Source organism: Leucoraja erinacea, chromosome 40 (assembly GCF_028641065.1).
Source record: "Leucoraja erinacea ecotype New England chromosome 40, Leri_hhj_1, whole genome shotgun sequence".
NCBI lineage: Eukaryota > Metazoa > Chordata > Chondrichthyes > Rajiformes > Rajidae > Leucoraja > Leucoraja erinaceus.
Window position 1 is genome coordinate 1,131,746 of NC_073416.1, and position 17,858 is coordinate 1,149,603.

The 17,858-nt window shown below is 46.9% G+C and overlaps 1 protein-coding gene across 2 annotated transcripts in view; it reads right to left on the reverse strand.

The window, feature by feature from the left end:
* Positions 1–4,490: 4,490 nt before the first annotated feature.
* smarcd1 (SWI/SNF related, matrix associated, actin dependent regulator of chromatin, subfamily d, member 1) overlaps positions 4,491–17,858 on the reverse strand; it is a 53,751-nt gene continuing 40,383 nt past the window's right edge. Inside the window, exons 12-14 of one of the 2 annotated variants that reach the window (XR_008726377.1) lie at positions 14,799–14,944; positions 11,133–11,218; positions 4,491–4,859 (exon numbers count right to left, since the gene is read on the reverse strand). The gene's annotated coding sequence lies outside the window, so the exon portion shown is untranslated. The remainder of the gene's footprint in view (positions 4,860–11,132; positions 11,219–14,798; positions 14,945–17,858) is intronic. The other variant, XR_008726378.1, reaches the window with a different exon arrangement.

Sequence of the window (17,858 nt, forward strand, 5' to 3'; positions counted from 1 at the left end):
TGTGGCTCCACACAGAGGTGACCACTTTGATTTCTGAGTTGTCCCACTCTCTCTCTAGTTACCCTTGTCCCCCTTATGTATTTATAACATCATCTTTTGGGATTGTCCTTAATGCTATTCTCTGGCCCCTTTTTGCCCGCCCGATTTCCTTGTTTACCTTGCTCCTTAGTTCCTGAAACTCCTCCAGGGATACACTTGATCCCAGATTCCCAGCTGCCTACACCTGTCCATTGCATCCTTCTTACTCTTGACCAGAGCCACAATTTCTCTCGTCAGCCAAGTTTCCTTACGTTTGCCTGCCTTGCCATGCGCTATAACCGGGACATGCATTGCCCGATCTCTTGACAGCACATTTGGAAAAACGTCCCACTTGGCCGATGTTCCTTTCCCCTCAAATAACCTGCTCCAATCAACTTGATTTTAACACGTGGGCCCTCTCTGTCCCTGTCCATAACTATCTTAAACCTAATCGAAATGTGGTCGCTGGTCCCAAAACGCTCTTCCACAAACACTTCATTAAACACATCAGGAATGACAGTGGAACAGCAATGGCAGGGATTTCTGGGAATAATCCAGAAGATGCAGGAACATTTCATTCCAAAGAGGAAGAAAGATTCTAAGGGGAGTAAGAGGCGACCGTGGCTGACAAGGGAAGTTAGGGATGGAATAAAACATGGTACACCAGTCATTGAAGGTAGGCATGCAGGTGCAGCAGGCAGTAAAGAAAGCGAATGGTATGTTGGCTTTCATAGCAAGAGGATTTGAGTATAGGAGCAGGGAGGTTCTACTGCAGTTGTACAGGGTCTTGGTGAGACCACACCTGGGGTATTGCGTGCAGTTTTGGTCTCCAATTCTGAGGAAGGACTATTGCCATAGAGGGAGTGCAGAGAAGGTTCACCAGACTGATTCCTGGGATGTCAGGACTGTCTTATGAAGAAAGAAAGACTGGATAGACTTGGTTTATACTCTCTAGAATTTAGGAGATTGAGAGGGGATCTTATAGAAACTTACAAAATTCTTAAGGGGTTGGACAGGCTAGATGCAGGAAGATTGTTCCCGATGTTGGGGAAGTCCAGGACAAGGGGTCACAGCTTAAGGATAAGGGGAAATCCTTTAAAACCGAGATGAGGAGAACTTTTTTCACACAGAGTGGTGAATCTCTGGAACTCTCTGCCACAGAGGGTAGTTGAGGCCAGTTCATTGGCTATATTTAAGAGGGAGTTAGATGTGGCCCTTGTGGCCAAGGGGATCAGGGGGTATGGAGAGAAGGCAGGTACGGGATACTGAGTTGGATGATCAGCCATGATCATATTCAATGGCGGTGCAGGCTCGAAGGGCCGAATGGCCTAATCCTGCACCTAATTTCTATGTTTCTATGTTTCTATGTAAAAGAAAAGGTGTATAACACAGCAAAGAGTGGCCGGAAGTAGCGGGATTGGGAAACTTTCAAAGGACAACAGAAGGAAACAAAACGGCCAATACGGGATGAAAAGATGAAGTACGAGGGGAAGCTGGCCAAGAATATAAAGGACAGTAAAACTTTTTTAGGTATGTTAAGAGAAAAAGATTAGTAAAGAAAAATGTGGGTCCCTTGAAAGCAGAAACAGGCGAAATTATTATGGGGAACAAGAAAATGGCAGAAGAGTTGAACAGGTACTTTGGATCTGTCTTCACTAAGGAAGACACAAACAATCTCCCAGATGTACTGGAGGACAGAGGATCTAAGGGGGTAGAGGAACTGAAATAAATTTTCATTAGGCGAGAAATAGTATTGGGTAGACTGATGGGACATCGAGGGGATTTATCGCAGTCGCTGCCTCAAAAACGCTGGCAGTATCATCAAAGACCCACACACCATCCTGGCCACACACTCATCTCCTCGCTACCTTCAGGTAGAAGGTACAGGAGCCTGAAGACTGCAACGTCCAGGTTCAGGAATAGCTACTTCCCCACAGCCATCAGACTATTAAACTCAACTTCAAACAAACTCTGAACTATAACAGCCTATTGCACTTTATCTGTGTATTTATGTGTGTGTATATATATATATATATTCTATGGTATATGGACACACTGATCTGTTCTGTATTCATGCCTACTATATTCTGTTGTGCTGCAGCAAGCAAGGATTTCATTGCCCTATCTGGAACACATGACAATAAACTCACTTAAGTTGAACCCACCAGTGTAGCATTAGCAAACCTCCCCGCTAGGATGTTGGTTCCCCCTACGGTTTTAGGTGCAACCCGTCCCTTTAGTACAGGTCACCCCTGCCCCGGAAGAGATCCCAATGATCCAGAAATCTAAATCCCTGCCCCCTGCATTAACTCCTCAGCCACACATTCAGATCCCCTATCTCACTGTCCCTACCCTAACTAGCACGAGGTACTGGAAGCAAACCTATGTGTAGGAAAGAACTGCAGATGCTGGTTTAAATTGAAGATAGACACAAAATGCTGGAGTAACTCAGTGGGACAGGCAGCATCTCTGGAGAGAAGGAATGGGTGACGTTTTGGGTTGGGTTCAGTCTGAAGAAATAAAACGGTCAACAAAATAGAGAGAGTACAGAGGAGATTTACTAGAATGTTGCCTGGGTTTCAACAACTAAGTTACAGAGATAGGTTGAATAAGTTAGGTCTTTATTCTCTGGAGCGCAGAAGGTTAAGGGGGGACCTGATAGAGGTCTTTAAAATGATGAGAGGGATAGACAGAGTTGATGTGGACAAGCTTTTCCCTTTGAGAATAGGGAAGATTCAAACAAGAGGACATGACTTCAGAATTAAGGGACAGAAGTTTAGGGGTAATATGAGGGGGAACTTCTTTACGCAGAGAGTGGTAGCGGTGTGGAATGAGCTTCCAGTGGAAGTGGTGGAGGCAGGTTCATTGGTATCATTTAAAAATAAATTGGATAGGCATATGGATGAGAAGGGAATGGAGGGTTATGGTATGAGTGCAGGCAGGTGGGACTAAGGGGAAAAAAAAAATTGTTCGGCACGGACTTGTAGGGCCGAGATGGCCTGTTTCCGTGCTGTAATTGGTATATGGTTATATGGTTAAGAAGGCTTGACTCGACCCCAAACGCCACGCATTCCTTCTCTCCAGAGATGTTGTCTGTCCCACTGAGTTACTCCAGCATTTGGTGTCTATCCTGAGATAACTATCGTGGAGGTCCTGCTTTACAGCCTTTTACCTAGAAACATAGACATAGAAATTAGGTGCAGGAGTAGGCCATTCGGCCCTTCGAACCTGCACCGCCATTCAATATGATCATGGCTGATCATCCAACTCAGTATCCCGTACCTGCCTTCTCTCCATACCCCTTGATCCCCTTAGCCACAAGGGCCACATCTAACTCCCTCTTAAATATAGCCAATGAACTGGCCTCAACTACCCTCTGTGGCAGAGAGTTCCAGAGATTCACCACTCTCTGCGTGAAAAAAAAAGTTCTTCTCATCTCGGTTTTAAAGGATTTCCCCTTTATCCTTAAGCTGTGACCCCTTGTCCTGGACTTCCCCAACATCGGGAACAATCTTCCTGCATCTAGCCTGTCCAACCCCTTAAGAATTTTGTAAGTTTCTATAAGATCCCCCCTCAATCTTCTAAATTCTAGAGAGTATAAACCAAGTCTATCCAGTCTTTCTTCATAAGACAGTCCTGACATCCCAGGAATCAGTCTGGTGAACCGTCTCTGCACTCCCTCTATGGCAATAATGTCCTTCCTCAGATTTGGAGACCAAAACTGTACGCAATACTCCAGGTGTGGTCTCACCAAGACCCTGTACAACTGTACAACTAATTCCCTAAACTTGTGTTGCAGAACCTCCTTCCTCTTGCTACCAATATGGTTTGTGCCAGCATGCACGACAACCTCCGGCTGCTCCCCCTCCCTCGTGAGGATGCCGCGCAGCCACTCCGCAACGTCCTGCGCCCGGGCACCAGGGAGGCAGCACGCCACCCGGGTTCTCCGGTTTCCTCCCACATCCCAAAGACGTGTGGGTGTGTAGGTTAATCTGCCCCTCTGTAAATTGCCCCCTCGTGTGTAGGGAGTGGATGAAAATGTGGGATAACACGGAACTAGTGTGTGAAACGGGCGATCGATGGTCAGCACGGACTCAATGGGCCGAAGGGCCTGTTTCCACGCTGTACCTCTAATCTAAGCCAGTCCCGAAACGTCGCCTATTTCCTTCGCTCCATAGATGCTGCTGCACCCGCTGAGTTTCTCCAGCATTTTTGTCCACCTTCACAGGATTAGAGTTCGCTGCTCCAATTAGCACAGAAGCCAACGCTGCCCATCCGTGTTCACAAGATGAGAGAACAGCTCAGTTCTTCCCACAGTCCCCTCCTTTTGTCCTCACAGGTCCACATGAGAAGGCATTGGTCAGTGTCGCCCGACAGGGAGATGTTTGTGGGCCGCAAAATGGCGACTCGCTGGTGGGACGGGAGCGCCATTTTGAGAAGCAGAGACCTTGCATGAGACCGAGGGAAGTCAAGTCAAGACAACTTTATTTGTCACACACACACACACACACACACACACAAACAAGACGTGCAGTTTAATGAAAGTGGCGTTGCCTGCGGATTGTGTAAAACACTCCAGAACAGAATCAGTATTTTTACATGTTAGAAAAAAACAACAATTATAAAAAGACACAACACAACAGTAAATGAATCCCCGGTGAGATCAGAGTTTACAGTCCGGACGGCCTGTGGGAAGAAGCTCCGTCTCATCCTCTCCGTTTTCACAGCATGGCAGCGGAGGCGTTTGCCTGACCGTAGCAGCTGGAACAGTCCGTTGCTGGGGGGGTAGGGGTCCCCCATAATGTTGCTGGCTCTGGTTCTGCACCTTCTGAAGGCTGGATCTGTACGTATAAGGTGGCAACAATGCTCAGAATAGTAACAGCGTACTTTAAAATGATTTTAAAGAGCCCTCCCGCCCAGTTCCCTTCGTTAGGAATCTACCTCCACCAGTAAAAGGGCTCGTCCTCCGAGATAGTTCACAAGGTGTGGATATACACCTGACTAATCCTTACGTCACAATCAATTCATTTCTCTTGGTTGGAGAAACTGCACGATCCGTTGTGGGCCACACAAACTCACCCCTGGGCCACGAGGAGAAAGTCTAGACCAGGGGAGGGGAACCTTATCATGTTGGAATGCCGCTTAAAAAGGATTTGAGTCTAGGAGCAGGGAGGTTCTACTGCAGTTGTACAGGGTCTTGGTGAGACCACACCTGGAGTATTGCGTACAGTTTTGGTCTCCAAATCTGAGGAAGGACATTATTGCCATAGAGGGAGTGCAGAGACGGTTCACCAGACTGATTCCTGGGATGTCAGGACTGTCTTATGAAGAAAGACTGGATAGACTTGGTTTATACACTCTAGAATGTAGAGGGGATCTATGTACTAACAAAATCAAGGGGTTGACAGGCTAGCAAAGATTGTTCCCGATGTTTCTTAAAGGATAAGAATGAACCGAGATGAGAAGAACTTTTTTCACTGAGGTGGTGACACAAAAAAGAGGGTAGTGGAGAAACTTCATTGGCGGGGAGTTAGATGTGGCCAGCAGCATCTATACTGAGTTGGAGCGAAGGATCATATAGAACGTTTCGGGCTCGAAGGGCCGAATGGCCTACTCCTGAAACCCTTTCTTACTATGACTTAGCTGTAGGCTAATAAGGCCGCATCCAAGAAACTTCAATTAGATATACTTCAAAATGTACTACTATGTACTAACTTCAAGAAAATGAAAGCAAATTGTTAATTCTAAAGTGAATGAACCTTTTTGTGGGAAAGCATTTGAATATTTGGTTGCAACATGGAGGGGCGCAGTTTCAGCTGATCTTCTAGATGGGTGTCCGTCATTTGTGACCTTAAGGGCATCTTGATTTGGGTTAGGTAGGAGAATGTAGATTCGCAGCAAAAAGTGGTTGAAAAGCAGGAAAGCATTTTTCGTGCATGTCAAAGTTAATGCACATTCTGGAGTCGCATTAGAACTAAATCATGAGCATAAATAGGCCTCACGACTTACTAATGTTTGAATTGTGGCCCTCAATCTTCCTTTACTCCTTAGTATTTTAAATACCAAAACATTTTAAGATTAAAATAAAAAATAATAAAAGACGAACAAAAACATATTAATTAAAATAAAATAATTTGTTGTACATAATTTGGATTCATTCGAAAATCCGCACTTAATGGCCTAGAAGTCCGCATGCAGCCTTAAGGCCGCAGGTTCCCCATCCCTGGTCTAGAGCCATCCGATTTTGAATAACTACAGTGCTGTATCTCTAAACTAAACTAAACACAAATTAATCATTAGTAATTATTAACACAATCTGCGTTTTCTGTTTACACATCGCCCTCCATAATGTTTGGGACAAAGACCCATCATTTATTTATTTGCCTCTGTACTCCACAGTTTGAGATTTGTAATAGAAAAAAAATCACATGTGGTTAAAGTGCACATTGTCAGATTTTAATAAAGGCCATTTGTATACATTTTGGTTTCACCATGTAGAAATTACAGCTGTGTTTTTACATAGTTCCCCCCATTTCAGGGTACCATAATGTTTGGGACACAGCAATGTCATGTAAATGAAAGTAGTCATGTTTAGTATTTTGTTGCATATCCTTTGCATGCAATGACTGCTTGAAGTCTGTGATTCATGGACATCACCAGTTGCTGGGTGTCTTCTCTGGTGATGCTCTGCCAGGCCTGTATTGCAGCCATCTTTAGCTTATGCTTGTTTTTGGGGCTAGTCCCCTTCAGTTTTCTCTTGGGCATATAAAAGGCATGCTCAATTGGGTTCAGATCAGGTGATTGACTTGGCCACTCAAGAATTGACCATTTTTTAGCTTTGAAAAACTCCTTTGTTGCTTTAGCAGTATGTTTGGGATCATTGTCTTGCTGTAGAATGAACTGCCGGCCAATGAGTTTTGAGGTAGTTGTTTGAACTTGAGCAGATAGGATGTGTCTATACACTTCAGAATTAATTATGCTGCTACCATCAGCAGTTGTATCATCAATGAAGATAAGTGAGCCAGTACCTTCAGCAGCCATACATGCCTAGGCCATAACACCCCCACCACTGTGTTTCACAGATGAGGTGGTATGCTTTGGATCTTGGGCAGTTCCTTCTCTCCTCCATACTTTGCTCTTGCCATCACTCTAATATAAGTTAATCTTCATCTCATCTGTCCACAAGACCTTTTTCCAGAACTGCGGTTGCTCTTTTAAGTACTTCTTGGCAAACTGTAACCTGGCCATCCTATTTTTGCGGCTAACCAGTGGTTTGCATCTTGCAGTGTAGCCTCTGTATTTCTGTTCATGAAGTCTTCTGCGGACAGTGGTCATTGACAAATCCACACCTGACTCCTGAAGAGTGTTTCTGATCTGTCGGACAGGTGTTTGGGGGTTTTTCTTTATTATAGAGAGATTTCTTCTGTCATCAGCTGTGGAGGTCTTCCTTGGCCTGTCAGTCCCTTTGCGATTAGTAAGCTCACCAGTGCTCTGTTTCTTCTTAATGATGTTCCAAACAATTGGTTTTGGTAAGCCTAAGGTTTGGCCGATGTCTCTAACAGTTTTATTCTTGTTTCTCAGCCTCATAATGGCATCTTTGACTTTCATTGGCACAACTTTGGTCCTCATGTTGATAAACAGCAATAAAAGTTTCCAAAGGGGATGGAAAGACTGGAGGAAAGACTAGGTGCTGAGAGCTCTCTTATACCTGCATTAAGGAGGCAATGTGACACACCTGAGCAATTACAAGCCACGTGTCCCAAACATAATGGTGCCCTGAAATGGAGGGGGCTATGTATAAACACAGCTGTAATTAATAAAATCTGACAATGTGCACTTTAACCACGTGATTTTTCTTCAATTACAAATCTCAAATTGTGGCGTACAGAGGCAAATCAATGATGGATCTTTGTCCCAAACATTATGGAGGGCACTGTAATCATCTAGACCCGGGACCGTGGGACTCAAACCCATGCAGACAGAAACCCGCTCCATCAGGTTTATTCTGGCTTCGGCTGCGCACTTTGCCCGCGTCTTGGATTCGAACGGATACGAGCGGCACGGAAGAATCCATGCAAGGAAAGCCCGTACCTTTGTACCATTATTGTCCCTCTAGGCTTCCCAATGACACAGAATGCCACTTTCACAATTCCCACTGTAAATGTACCCGGATCACCAATTTCCCCAAATGAAATGAGGGCATCTAATGTCCGGAGAAGAGACGCTCACATTTCTAGCACCTTAACCTGGATTGCACATGGGCCACAGTGTGGAATCCAGGTCGACCTGGAATGTATTTTGAAAGAAAGAAACAGTAAAACGACACAAAAGTCCACGCTGGGCTCCTTAACTCTTCGCTCCTGTTAGTTGAATGGCCAGCGCCTCTCTTGTGTTAGAGCCTTCACAAATAACTAGGAAACTTAGAACGAATAATTAATTTCCACAGTGAAAACCCCCAACACATAATCCAAAGAATCAAGGCAACAATTAAAGGTGGACAAAAATGCTGGAGAAACTCAGCGGGGGAGTTCCTCCAGGGTTTTTGTCCGCCTTCGATTTTCCAGCATCTGCAGTTCCTTCTTCGACGAGGAAACAATGTCTCTCCACTTCCACTCAACTTCTTAAAGAGACAAAGGGGCAGAATCTTTCATTGACATCCCGTTCCGTCTGGAACAAATGATTCATTCAACATTTGCACAGTTTAAAAATAAAATTGAGAATAAAGTTTCTTTTTCAAATCTCCATTAAAAGATCAGCACGGGTGTGAGGGGAGAAGGCAGGAGAATGGGGTTGGGATGGGAGAGATAGATCAGCCATGATTGAACGGCGGAGTAGACTCGATGGGCCGAATGGCCTCATTCTGCTCCTATGTCTGATGAACATCTATATTGAACCAGCACTGATCATTCATTGAACACGAAAGCCGGCAACTCTTCCTGTCACGTCGCCTGGAGTCAGTGTTTTGCTAGAGCTCTAAACATCCATGCTTGCCTCTCTCTTTCTTCTTGAACATAGACAATAGGTGCAGGAGTAGGCCATTCAGCCCTTCGAGCCTGCACCATTCGCCATTCACTGTGATCATCTACAATCTGTACCCCGTTCCTGCCTTCTCCCCATATCCCTTGGTTCCGTTAGTCCTAAGAGCTAAATCTAACTCTCTCTTGAAAACATCCAGAGAATTGGCCTCCACTGCCTTCTGAGGCAGAGAATTCCACAGATTCACAACTCTCTGTGTGAAAATGTTTTTCCTCATCTCCATTCTAAATGACCAACCCCTTATTCTTAATCTGTGGCCCCTAGTGGCCCCTGGTTTTGGACTCCCTCAACATCGGGAACACGTTACCTGCCTCTAGCGTGTCCAAACCCATATTAATCTTATATGTTTCAATGCGATACCCTCTCATCCTTCTAAGTTCCAGAATATACAAGCCCAGCCGCTCCAGTCTATCAACATATGTTAGTCCCGCCATCCTGGGAATTAACCTTGTGAACCTATGCTGCACTTCCTCAATAGCAAGAATGTCCTTCCTCAAATTTGGAGACCAAAACTGCACACAATACTCCAGGTGTGGTCTCAATAGGGCCCTGTACAACTGCAGAAGGGCCTCTTTGCTCCTATACTCAACTCCTCTTGTTATGAAGGCCAACATACCATTCGCTTTCTTCACTGCCTGCTGTACCTGCATGCTTACTTTCAGCGACTGATGTACAAGGACCCCCAGATCCAGTTGTACTTCCCCTTTTCCCAACTTGACACCATTCAGATAATAATCTGCCTTCTTGTTTTTGCCACCAAAGTGGATAACCTCACATTTATCCACATTAAACTGCATCTGCCATGCATCTGCCCACTCACCCAACCTATCCAAGTCACCCTGCATTCTCATAGCATCCTCCTCACAGTTCATACTGCCACCCAGCTTTGTGTCATCTGCAAATTTGCTAATGTTACTTTTAATCCCTTCATCTAAATCATTGATGTATATTGTAAATAGCTGCAGTCCCAGCACCGAGCCTTGCGGTACCCCACTAGTCACTGCTGGTCCCAGCACTGAGCCTTGCGGTACCCCACTAGTCACTGCCTGCCATTCTGAAAGGGACCCGTTTATCCCTGCTCTTTGTTTCCTGCCTGCCAACCACTTCTCTATCCATGTCAGCACTCTACCCCCAATATCATGTGCCCTAATTTTGCCCACTAATCTCCTACGTGGGACCTTATCAAATGCTTTCTGAAAGTCCAGGTACACTACATCCACTGGCTCTCCCTTGTCCATTTTCCCCGTTACGTCCTTAAAGAATTCCAGAAGATTAGTCAAACATGATTTCCCCTTTGTAAATCCATGCTGACTCGGACCGATCCTGTTACTGCTATCCAAATGTGCCGCTATTTCATCTTTTATAATTGACTCCAGCATCTTCCCCACCACCGATGTCAGGCTAACTGGTCTATAATTCCCCGTTTTCTCACTCCCTCCTTTCTTAAAAAGTGGGATAACATTAGCTACCCTCCAATCCACAAGAACTGATCCTGAATCTGTGGAACATTGGAAAATGATCACCAATGCGTCCACGATTTCTAGAGCCACTTCCTTGAGTACCCTGGGATGCAGACCATCAGGCCCTGGGGATTTATCAGCCTTCAGTCCCATCAGTCTACCCAACACCATTTCCTGCCTAATGCGAATTTCCTTCAGTTCCTCCGTCATCCTAGATCCTCTGGCCACTAGTGCATCAGGGAGATTGTTTGTGTCTTCCTTAGTGAAGCCAGATCCAAAGTAGCTGTTCAACTCATCTGCCATTTCCTTGTTCCCCGTAGCAAATCCACCTTTTTCAGTCTTCAAGGGTCCAACTTTGGTCTTAACTATTTTTTTCCTCTTCACATACCTAAAGAAGCTCTGCATTTGTTTCCACATATACTCTAGTTCCTTTGCCAAGCCATCCCTTTGGGCTCTGAACTGCCCGTAATCATCTAACTTCGTAGAATGGGACTCAAGCCCTCTCTCCCCGGGACCCAGGTCACTCACGTTTATTCCGGCATTGGCAAAGGCCATCGCCCACCTGGATTCAAACGGGTACTAGTGGCAGAAAAGGCTCAGTGCCAGGAAAGGCCTTACCTCTTTCTATGCCAGCTGAGCCGTCTGTCACCAGAGATCCTTTTTCACAAATCCAAGTCGGCGGACGAGATTCCCCGATCTCAAATCTGCCGGGAATAATTTGCAAGAGACGTGAGTGAGAGTAAACGACTGCTCTATTACCCGATGACTTGCCAGGCAAGGAGAACAGTCAAATGGGACTGATCTGCAGTCTGGAGCTGTGCAGCCTTTTTATACCATTTTTGATATCGGAGATGCCAAGTCAGTCACGTACACTTGTGTTCAAGGTTTGCTGCTGTGATCCGGATTTAGCTCATTCTCTGCCTAGCAACGCTGCCTTAGCGCTAAAAAACAAGACAGGCGGATAGATGTTCAACTCGTTGACTTTGTGGGTCAGGGTGACCAGACATGATGACTGGAACACAGAGGGATTAGAGCCCGCTTCCGAAATTAGCACGGAATGAAGCTCTCCCCATCCATATTCACGACAGCTCAGCTCTGACCACAATCCCCATATGATTACATTGTTACATGGTAACAGGTGTATTCTAATACACCACTTGCGTCTGAGCTCAGAACTGCAAAAGACTATATTATTATTATTGCACTATATTTGTTATTTATTGACAAATAAATTTTTCGGCATGGACTTTCTTCCCCCGAGATAGCCTTTTCCGTGCTGTAACTGTTTATGGTTGTGCTGCAAATTAAGAATTTTTTGTCCTCTTCCCACATTCACATACAATGTCTTGACTTGATTGTTTGAGTCTTTCGGTTCACGTGTACCGAGTACAGTGAAAAGCTCATGTCCCATCCGGGACATATCAGAATAAAATAGGTGACGTTGGGTCTTGACCCTGTTTCAGATCCGAGTTTACCTGCCACGTTCTCCACAGATGCTGCAGTGACCCACTCAGTTATGGTGCAGCAGTGCTACCGAGTCAGCTCTGTTTCGGGCCGAAAATCCTGGGAAATAGGCACGTTTAGGGTCGAAACCCTGCTTTCGACCCGAAACGTCACCTATTTCCTTAGCTCCATAGATGCTGCCTGACCCACTGAGTTATGGTGCAGCAGCACCTATCCAGCTAACAGAAATGCCTGACCCGCAATGAGTTACTCGGGCACGAAACGTCACTTATCCAAATTCTCCACAGTTGCGGCCCGACCCCACTCAGTTAGGGTTTCGACCCGCAACGTTACCTATTTAGGCCTTTCGGCTCCAAAGATGCTGGAAATAGACCTTTTCGCTGAGTTACTCCAGCGCTTTGTGAAAACGTCACCTATTTCCATGTTCTCCACAGATGCTGCCTGACCCGCTGAGTTACTCCAGCACTCTGTGAAACATCACCTATCCATGTTCTCCACAGATGCTGCCTGACCCGCTGAGTTACTCCAGCACTCTGTGTTTATCTTCAGTTTAAACCAGCATCTGCAGTTCCTTCCTACACCTCACATTTCAAACTCTGATCTAAACATATAGTTTGCAGGAAATTGATGGGGTTAGCTTATTTAACGTCATTATCTCCACGAGAACAAGTCTACTCAACACTGTGTCAAAGAACAGCTTGTAAACTCAAGGTTGCAACTGATAAGAGTCTAGACAGAAACTGAACAGTTAATCCCTTCCTGGTGTGATGGTACATGCATCAGTAAAGTGCAATCCAATCAGAAAGTCAAGTGCATCTTAATGATCCTATTATAGAGAAAGTAGCCTATTTTATAGGCGTGCGTTCAGTGTGAAGTTGGTAGTTGAATGGCCAGTGTCTTTTATCAGTCAGTTAAGTTTAATCTTCAATATTTTAGTTGCAAATCATTAAGATTTTTTTTGTTTTGTTAGTTCTAATATGTCCAGTTTTTAAGCTAAGGTCTGCAGATCTATTAATGCTTTGCTCCGATACTGCAGAACCGTAGTTTTAAAAAACTAATTAATCACAAGTAATTAAAATTCCATCTTGTCATCTGTCTCGAGATTCTGCATTCCGCAGTTTCTACTTATAGTCGCGGTGGCGCAGCGGTACAGCAAAACGCAGCGCCGGAGACCCGGGTTCCATCCCGACTACGGGCGCTGTCTGTGCGGAGTTTGTACGTTCTCCCCGTGACCTGAGTGGGGTTTCTCCGGGAACTCCGATCTCCTCCCCCACTCCAAAGACGTACAGGTTTGTAGGTTGGTATCAATGTAAATTGTCCCTAGTGTGTGTAGGATAGTGCTAGCGTGCGGGGATCGCTGGGCGCCACGGACCCGGTGGGACGAAGGGCCTGTTTCCGTGCTGTTAAGTCTCTAACATCTACTCTTACTCAGATCCATAATGTACCTACGGAGTTGTGCGATACCCTCTCTCACTGCTCCCTCTCTGTGGTTCCTCCTTCTCTCCGTACAGACAGCACCCGTGGTCGAATCGCGGTCTCTGGCGCTGTGAGGCAGCGTAGTAATCAAGAACCTGTCAATTTCCGCTTAAAAATACTCAATGTCTTGGCCTCCACCGCCACCTGTGCAATGAATTGCACAGATTCACCAACCTCTGGCTAAAGAAATTCCTCCTCATCTCCTTCCTAATGTCCCTGTCCCACTTAGGCAACTTTTTAGGCAACTGCAGGTCGCCACATGTTTGCGGGTGGTTGCCGGGGAGTCGCCTTCATTGTCGTGAGGAGTTCCCGCATTCTGGGAACGAGTCGCGGCCTCATTATGGTCACCGCGGGTTTTTCAACACGTTGAAAAATTAGCGGCGATTGAAATGAAGCCGCCACGGAGAGTAGCGAGAATTCTCGTGCCGTGGGTGGGTCGCCAGGAGGTCAAAGGTTCTCTTAGGTTCTTGTAGCCCGTGATAACCGACCGGTAATGTTAATGTCCGCCGAGCTTCACAGCCGTGTATCTCTGGCTTCTGAAAAGTTGTCTGGTTTCTTAAATGTTATCTCCTCTCCTTCTCCCCCCTCCCCCTTTTAAAGGACTTCCCGTACACTGTGCTTTAGCCGTCTTAATTACAGCGCCAACCTTCCTGTTCATCGCGGTGTGTGTCTGTATCACCTTGGCTTTGCTCCGTGTGAATTTCACTCAGGCAGCGGTCTCCCCGCTTGCCCTGTCCCCCATCTGCATAACTGGCTGGTGAAGGAAGCGATGTGTGTGTGTGTGTGTGTGTGTGTGTGTGTGTGTGTGTGTTTATGTGAGTGTTAGTGTGTGCGCGTGCTAGTGTGTGTGTGCGCGCGCGCGAGTGTGTGTGTGTGTTTATGTGAGCGTGTGTGTGAGTGTGAGTGCGTGAATGTGTGTGTGTGTGTGCGTGCGTGAGTGTGTGTGTGCGTGTGAGTGTGTGTGTGTGTGTGTAGTGTGTGTGTGTGTGTGTGCGTGAGTGTGTGTGTGAGTGAGTGTGTGTGCGTGAGTGTGTGTGTGCGTGTGTGTGTGTGCGTTCTAGTGTGCGTGTGTGTGCGCGTGTGTGTATGCGAGTGTGTGCGTGCGCGCGTGTGAGTGCAGCGAGTGTGTGTGCGTGCGTGTGTGTGCATGCGTGTGGGTGCGTGAGTGTGTGTGCGCGCGTGAGTGTGTGCGCGCGCGAGTGTGTGCGCTAGTGTGTGTGCGTGTGTGTGTGCGTGTGTGCGTGAGTGTGTGCGTGAGTGTGTGTGACGTTGGTCGCTGAGAAGGATTAAGTAACCCTGGAAAATTGATCATACTCGCTCACGCCCAAGTTGAACGGCACTCACCAGCCCCTCGTTTTCGTGCTGCGTGTCAATAATTTCGGAGTTTGCGGCAGTCCACCGTCTCTTCAAACACCCACGTTGTAACGGCTTTGTCAAACCTCTCATTTCCCGCCGTGATCTCTGCGACAATTTTCCCGACGTCTGGTTCTCTGGGGAAGGCAAGGGGAGGGAATAAAGTTATCAGAAGATGGCACAAACGTATGGAGAAGGATAACGGCTAGCCTTGATATACAATCCCAGAAGTAACTGCTGGAGTATGGCCTTTGTTGTCATCAGTGAGTGGTAATAAAAGAGACATATGTGTAGTCAAAGTCATGCCACGGAATCTTTTATGTGTGTGTGTGGGGGGGATGGAGGGAGTTTCTAGGAGGCTACTTTCAGGCAGCAATGGACATGGGCCCCAATATTCCTCTGCACATCAATGCTGTTCAGTACTGCCAGTAACTGGGGAGACAAGGAAGAAAGGACGGTTCACAGCACGGTTTGGGAACAGCTCCATCCAAGACCACATGAAATCGCAGAGAATTGTGGACAGTTGCAGCCCAGACCCTCACACACAAACCAACCTCCCTTCCATCGCCTCCATCTACACCTCACGCTGCCTCTGCAAGGCCAGCAGCATCATCAAGGACCAGTCTCACCCTCTTCTCCCATCAGGCAATGTGGTGTCCAAAATTGCAGCAGGATCTGGATCGATTGGCCAGGTGGGTGGAGGAATGGTTGATGGAATTGAATACAGAGAAGTGTGTGAGGTGATGCATTTTTGGACGTCGAACAAGGGCAGGACCTACACAGTGAATGGTAGGCCTCTGGGTAGTGTTGTAGAGCAGAGGGATCTAGGAGTACAGGTGCATGGTTCCTTGAAGGTGGTGGAGTCGCAGGTAGATAAGGTGGTCAAAAAGGCTTTTGGCACTTTGGCCTTCATCAGTCAGAGTATTGAGTATAGAAGTTGGGAGGTCATGTTGCAGTTGTATAAGACGTTGGTGAGACCACATTTAGAATATTGTGTTCAGTTCTGGGCACCGTGTTATAGGAAAGATGTTGTCAAGCTTGAAAGGGTTCGGAGAAGATTTACGAGGATGTTGCCAGGACTAGAGGGTGTGAGCTACAGGGAGAGGTTGAGCAGGCTGGGTCTCTATTCCATGGAGCGCAGGAGGATGAGGGGTGATCTTGTAGAGGTGTACAAAATCATGAGAGGAATAGATCGGGTAGATGCACAGAGTCTCTTGCCCAGAGTAGGGGAATCGAGGACCAGAGGACACAGGTTCAAGGTGAAGGGGAAAAGATTTAATAGAAATCTGAGAGGTACGTTTTTCCACACAAGAGGGTGGTGGGTGTATGGAACGAGCTGCCAGAGGAGGTAGTTGAGGCTGGGACTATCCACAACGTTTAAGAAACAGTTAGACAGGTACATGGATAGGACAGGTTTGGAGGGATATGGACCAAACGCTGGTAGGTGGGACTAGTGTAGATGGTCAGCATGGGCAATTTGGGCCAAAGGGCCTGTTAGTTCAGAGAAACAACGTGAGAACAGGCCCTTCGAGCCAACCAACCATTTGCAGACCACCTCTTCTCCCCGTACTGAGTTGAGGAGTCCACACCGAGCAACAATCACCCCGTACACTAGCTCTATCCAACACACAAGCGACGATTTACAGAAGCCAATGAAACCAACAAACCTGCACGCCTTTGGGATGTGTTGGGAACCGGAGCACCCGGAGAAAGCCCACGCAGGTCACGGGGAGAACGCACAATCGGGGTACAGACAGCATCTGCGGTCGGGATCGGACCTGGATCTCTGGCGCTGTGAGGCGATTGCGCCACCGTGCCGGGCCAAAGATTCCGCGCGATGTCCACAGAATTGACGCTGGTTTTTTGCCAGCACTGTGGAGTCGAGCTGGCTTTGATGACGATAGCGCCCCCCACATCCATCCAAGTGGTGAGCCTCTTTGTTGCGCTGAAAAACCCAGCGCAGTATGTTCGAAAAATGGCATAAAATTGTAGTGTAATATGCCCCCTGTCCCACTTAGGGAAACCTGAACGGAAACCTCTGGAGACTTTGCGCCCCACCCAAGGTTTCCGTGCGGTTCCCGGTGGTTTTTGTCAGTCTCCCCACCTGCTTCCACTACCTGCAACCTCCGGCAACCTCCGGGAACCGCACGGAAACCTTGGGTGGGGCGCAAAGTCTCCAGAGGTTTCCGTTCAGGTTTCCCAAGTGGGACGGGGGCACAACAGACCTTAGGGCTGCCGCAGTGTGAAGGAAAAAGGCCCCAGGCAAAATAATTGGGCGCTTTTGCTTGAGCTGAATGAACACTTTCCCTGCAGGACTTTGAACATGGCCATTCAAGTCCCGAGAAGCGCAACATCTATATTTGCAGGACTTCTGGTGACTAATTGGCCGCTATTCTGCGATGTTTAGGATAGGCAGGGTGATGGACACATGCTTAGCTTTGTACGTTGCAAAGACAATGTCAAAAACAAGTTTTCGGCGAGCGCAGGCAGCTTTTTGGAGACCAGTAAGAATCAAAATTAAGCCATGGAAGACAAAATTGCTGGAGAAACTCAGCGGGTGCAGCAGCATCTATGGAGCGAAGGAGATAGGCAACGTTTCGGGCCGAAACCCTTCAGGAAGGAAATAGGTAACGTTTCGGGCCGAAACCCTTCAGGAAGGAAATAGTCAACGTTTCGGGCCGAAACACGAAGGAAATAGGTAACATTTCGGGCCGAATCCCGAAGGAAATAGTCAACGTTTCGGGCCGATACCCAAAGGGTTTCGGCCCGAAACGTTGCCTATTTCCTTCGCTCATAGATGCTGCTGCACCCGCTGAGTTTCTCCAGCACTTTGATTTTCCCGCATCTGCAGTTCCTTCTTACAAACAAAATTAAGCCATACCTAGCGATTTTCTTTTTTGCAATCAAGCTGCCAGCTTCAATGTGCAGTCGGCATGTGTGGCTGGATCGAAGGGCTCGAAGGGCTGAATGGCCTCCTCCTGCACCTATTTTCCATGTGTGCTTTCTACTGCCAGTATTGGCAGCCCAGAGAGTGCAGATGGTGAAAGGGTT